The sequence below is a fragment of the Anolis sagrei genome, chromosome 1, assembly GCF_037176765.1.
Source record: "Anolis sagrei isolate rAnoSag1 chromosome 1, rAnoSag1.mat, whole genome shotgun sequence".
Classification (NCBI taxonomy): Eukaryota; Metazoa; Chordata; class Lepidosauria; order Squamata; family Dactyloidae; genus Anolis; species Anolis sagrei.
In genome coordinates, this window is record NC_090021.1 from 166,154,880 (window position 1) to 166,160,879 (window position 6,000).

Consider the following 6,000-nt stretch of genomic DNA (forward strand, 5'->3'; position numbering starts at 1 on the left):
AAGAGAAAAGGGGAGGAAATGTCAAAGCAAAACAACAAAACAATATGTTAAAGAGGTTGATGTATAAAATGCAACAGTATGTAATAATTGTGATAAATCAATAAAAAAAATAAAAAAAATAAAAATAAATAAAAATGTAATGTTCGTTTGTGGTATTCACAGAACTCAAAAACCACTGGACGAATTGATACCAAATTTGGACACAAGACACCTAACAACCCAATGTATGTCCTTCACTCAAAAAATTGATTTTGTCATTTGCGGGTTGTCGTTGCTGGGATTATAGTTCACCTACAATCAAAGAGCATTCTGAACTCCACCAATGATGGAATTGGGCCAAACTTAGCACACAGGGCTCCCATGACCAACAGAAAAAACTGGAAGGCTTTGGTGGACATTGACCTTGAGTTTGGGAATTGTAGTTCACCCACATCCAGAGAGCACTGTGGACTCAAACAATGATAGATCTGGACCAAACTTGGCACGAATATTCCATATGCCCAAATATGAACACAGATGGAGTTTAAGGGAAATAGACCTTGACATTTGGGAGTTGTATTTGCTGGGATTTATAGTTCACCTACAATCAAAGAGCATTCTGAACTCTACCAATGATGGAATTGAACCAAACATGGCATACAGGACTTCCATGACCAACAGAACACACTGGAAGGGTTTGGTGGGCATTGACCTTGAGTTTGGGAACTGCAGTTCACCTACATCCAGAGAGCACTGTGGACTCAAACAATGATGGATCTGGACCAAACTTGACACAAATATTCCAAATGCCTAAATATAAACACAAATGGAGTTTGGGGGAAATAGACCTTGACATTTGGGATTTGTAGTTACTGGGATTTATAGTTCACCTACAATTAAAGAACATTCTGAGTCCCACAAACGACAGAATTGGAGCAAACTTCCCACACAGAACCCCCATGACCAACAGAAAATACTTAAGGCCATCCAGTCCAACTCTCTTCACCAGGGCAAGAAAATGTAATCAGAGCCCTCCTGACAAAGAGCCATCCAGTCATAAATATAGATAGATAGATAGATAGATATGATTCTCTCTCACACACATAGATATAGTATCATAGATTTGAAAGAGACCCTTAAAGAAGGACTATGATATGTTGCATATTCCAGAGTAGGCAAACCAGACACACTCCACATCAACACTGACAAAGAAACAGCAAGAAATACTGTTTACTCACAAGCATAAAGGAATTACATATATTAGAAACCAACACTTTCTCATTATTTTATTTTCCAGATCACCAGGCTGGGCCACAGTAACGCGTGGCAGGGGACAGCTAGTACAAAATAAATGTCAATATTTGAATATGACAGGGTGGCAGATATTGTCTTGTTTTTGTCATAAATATTCTACTTGTTTCAGGACAACCTACATATCTCACGGTGTTGTGTCTGCTCAAGCCATTGCTCCATTTCTGATCTTTCATGAATCCCTACTGCCACCACCATTTGGACCAATGTTGTCACCCAGAACCATTGATTCAGCTTGCTACCTTGACTCAAAGGGAAAGCACACTAAATTGCTCATAGGAACATAATTCTGCTGGGAAACAAGCAGAGATGGGGACATTAGTGACAAAATATTAACAAGTGGATACTTAATAAAATAAACAAAAATCTATCTTGCACATACTTTGGAAGAGGAAAATAGAAATTTTAACAATTATATTAATTTTAAATTGCTTTTTACATTTACATTACAGCACTAAGAAGTTTATCATATGAGAAAAGTAAATCAAAATCACAGCAGCACAACAGCCTAGTTGGCTGGGCATATCAGCCAACCAGTGGAAGACTGACTGGACAGTATTTTGCTTACGAACGCTATCAATCAATGACCTTCTTTTGTAAAAAAAATAAATACATAAAATCCTTCCAATATATTTTCTCTCATCCCCTCCTCTAGAGTGTTAAACCTTCTAAAAGATTTACCAGAATAATGGTTGGAAATCCTTATTTTATCCCTGCCACTCCATTTTTAGCTTTAGAGCAAAAGAAGGAGCTGCATGAATGTTTCGAAACCCAATTTCTAGTTCACCCATCAAAACTGCTCTTACTTTACTTTTCTTACTTTCCTGATATCCTTTATTATTGGTAATTCCTAAACCATGAAGGTCTAAAACAGGCATTGGCAAACTTTCTAACTTGGGGGCTACATAGTGGGCCGGAGCAGGATGGGTGGCCTGAAAGGTCGGGTTCTCTCCAAGTCCTCTCCCTGCCCTTTCTTCTCCTTCCTCTTCTCTTTTGGAGGCAGAAAGTGAAGGAAAGACAGGAAACATTTGAATCTCAAAAGGGTTGGTCTTGATCAGGATGAGATGGTGAACAGGAGAGAAAAAGTGGATCCATTAGACCTCGTATTACCTACTCCTGATATAGAATCCAAGGATCCTAGACCTGGAAGAGATCACCAAGGGCCATCCAGTCCAACCCCCTGCCATGCAAGAAGGCACAATCAAAGCACTCCCAATAGACAGCCTCTACAGAAAAGCCTCCAAAGAAGGAGACTCCACCACACTCTGAAACAACCTATGCCACTCTCCAAAAACTCTTCCCCTCAGGAAGTTCTTCCTAATTTTTTTTGTACAACCCCTTTCCTCCTCCTCCTCCTCCTCCTCCTCCTCCTCCTCCTCCTCCTCCTCCTTCTCAATGGGACACCCTTTAAAATCTTGAAACAGCACTCTCTACCTTTTCTTCTCCCAGCTAAACATCCCCCAGAAGTAAAGTAGGTAGGAAAAAAAGAAGGAAGGAGGAAAGGGAGGAAGAGAAGGCTGGAAGGAAGGATGGGAGGGCATGGAGGGAGGGGAGAGAGGGAGGAAGGAAACATAAAAGGAAAGGAAGGAAGGAAAGGAGGGAGGGAGGAGAAACAAGAGAGGGGGAATGAGGGAGGAAAGAGGGAAGGAAGGATGAAAGGGTGGAAGGGAAGGAAGGAGAGAAGGAGGGAGAAAGAGGGAAGTAAGGAAGGAAAGGAAGGAGTTACCTTCCCGCCGGAGCGGTACCTATTGATCTACTCACAAGGAAGGAGTGAAGGAGGAAGGAAAGAGAGAAGGAAGGAAGGATAGGATGGTGTGTGTGAGAGAGAAGGCCTGAAAAAAGAGCCCAAAGGGCTGCAGCCGACCCTTGGGCCTGGGTTTGCCCATACCTGCTCTAAAACAAGTGGGATGTAATTTTGCAAAAATCCCACTAGGTTTTGGGTATGAATTGGATAATATCAAATTGGTTCAGTTTGACTGCCTTTATTGACAAATATTAACCTAATTCTGGAGAAATGTTAATGATTAAAACTCCAAGCAAAGTACGTTATATTCATTTGAAGAAAAAGTTCTCCGGGTTGTTGTAGGTTTTTCGAGCTGTATGGCCATGTTCTAGAAGCATTCTCTTCTGATGTTTCACCTGCATCTGTGGCAGGCATCCTCAGATCCTCTACAACATGGCCATACAGCCCAAAAAACGTACAACAACCCAGTGATTCTGGTCATGAAAGCCTTTGGCAATAAAAAGATCTTCATTCATCTTAATTTATCCAAAGTATCCCGATAAAATATCTAGGATTTTATCACTGGCCACAATGATGACAGTGGTAAAGTTTTGGTTGTAGCACAAGCATTCAGTTGCTAGTGGATTTGAGGCACATCCTGGCTCTAAACAGGCAAAGAACATCAATCTGGAGTGTGTTGTTTTTCAAAATAAAGACAAATGTTGTTGTGAAAGGCCGCCCAGGACTTTTTGCAGCCTTTGAGAAAAAGGCAAGTAGAAGACAATATGATGTACTTAAATGTGCTGCATTACTACTGGCAGGCTTCATGAAGACCAATCCTTGGCAAGCCAGAAAGACACGAAACATGGCTTAATGAAGTGCATCCAAATCTGAAATTGAGTTGTCCAAAGAAAGGCAATTGTGCTCTTTGAGGCCTGTTCTGCATGCCCCCTGCTTGTAAGTGGAGAATAATGGGAGCTCTTCTTTCCAAAAGATGTGTAGCTGGCTTATGTCTAGTTATCTGTTTGCCAACAAATGCTTACAGCCGAAAATAAAGGAACATTGTTAAACGGAGAATGACTTTATTCACTGGCTAGCTAAGAGATAGAAGGTATTATGCAAGTGCTATGTTTCTTACCGCTTCCTGTTGCAGCTTAAATCTGTTGCTGTTGTTGGCTTTAACCTTGAGGGTGAAACAGTTCACACACAATATTGTACTGAAATCTACACAAAAAGCATAGAAGCAAGGTAACAGTTATAACTGAATCTTTTCTTCAGTTCTGTATAGAGCCCAGTAGCTTAAGTGATATGAGAGCAATATTAGAGAATTGTAGACTTTTCTGCTTCTTCTGTGACTGTGAAGTCTTCTCGTCATCATGGTTCTACAGCTTTACACACTACATAAACCGAGACATTTAAAAAGCAGCTGAAAAAGAGTGATGTCAAACAGTTGGAGGGTATGCCATTCTCTGTTGCTCCCATATTGCCCATCCTCTCCCGGTCATCATCAACACACTATCTAGGGAAGCTGTCTTCTGAGAGAGGAGGGTAGTGGATGCTTCCCCTCACTTCTCCAATAACATATGTGGCTGTAAATCCAGATTATGCCAGGATGTGTTTGCAAACAGGTTTCCCGCTAACATTGGCTGCTGTTGATGGAGCAAGAAGCAGTGAAGCACGCCACATAAGAGATAAACATACTAGTTGTTTACAGAAGGTGTTTACAGAAGGACCGAGGCAGTGACATCTTTGGCCCACCACCTGTTTGGGTATCAGCCAGCACGCCAATGACTTAAATAAAGAAATAGTTTTTTAAGATCTACAGAGACACTCGCTGGAACACCTCAGCAAGCAAGAGTCCAAAAGTGGCAGGCTAAAACTCAGAATCTCAATCAATGGCTGATACCAAATGAGATACTCCCTCCTGGGCACACAGAAAACTGGGCGACTTGGAAGGTGCTAAACAGACTGCACTCTGGCACCACGAGACCAACTTGAAGAAATGGGGCTACAAAGTGGAATCCACAACAGATCACCTACTCCAATGCAACCTGAGCCCTGCCACATCCGCAATGGAGGACCTTCTTATAGCAACACCAGAGGCACTCCAAGTGGCCAGCTACTGGTCAAAGGACATTTAATCAACTACCAAGTTTGCAAACTTTGTGTTTTGTTTGTTTGCTTGTTTGTTTTTTAATGCAATACGACTGTTTTGTTAGTTCCTGACATGATAAATAAATAAATACAGAATGGGAAATGCAACAGGGATAAATGGGCAATACATTGATGGACCCTATCAGGTGGCAAGGAAAATACATTGTATGGAAAAGAGCAAAATTCAGTGGGTATGAGAGACTGGATGTATCCACATCTATATTTGTGCAATCTTTCATCTAGTCATGTTAATGATACACTATCCAAGCCATCTTGGACACATATGAATAACTGCAAGTGTATGCCCATACAACATCATCAATGCTATATATAGGTGCATCCCCACTTGCCCTAATAGATGAATTTGTCTAAGCCTAAATTCAAAGACCTTGTGTGCAGATTTGGAGCCTACACCAGAGTAAGATGTGCATAAAGAAGGACACCGACTTCCAAAATTCAGAAGCAAATTGAAACTTAAGTAAATGTGCACACACACACATATGCATACACAAATACACATACACAAATGCAAGCAGGTGTTTGTACAGCAACATCAAGTCTTTCTTTGGTAACTCCATATGATGGAACAAAAGCAGTTTTATAAGAGGTGTAGGGGATTACAAATAGAAAACAATTCTATAGGAAGAGATTGGATAGAAGAAATTTCTATAGGATTAATACTATTAAACTGGTTATTTGCTTTCCCAAACAATGCTACATTCAGCCCCCTGTATCCATGGAGTCTGTATTCATGGACTCAACTAACCATGGTTCAAAAACATTCTTAAAAAATCCCCAAAGCAAGCATTGATTTTGCCATTTTACATAAATGA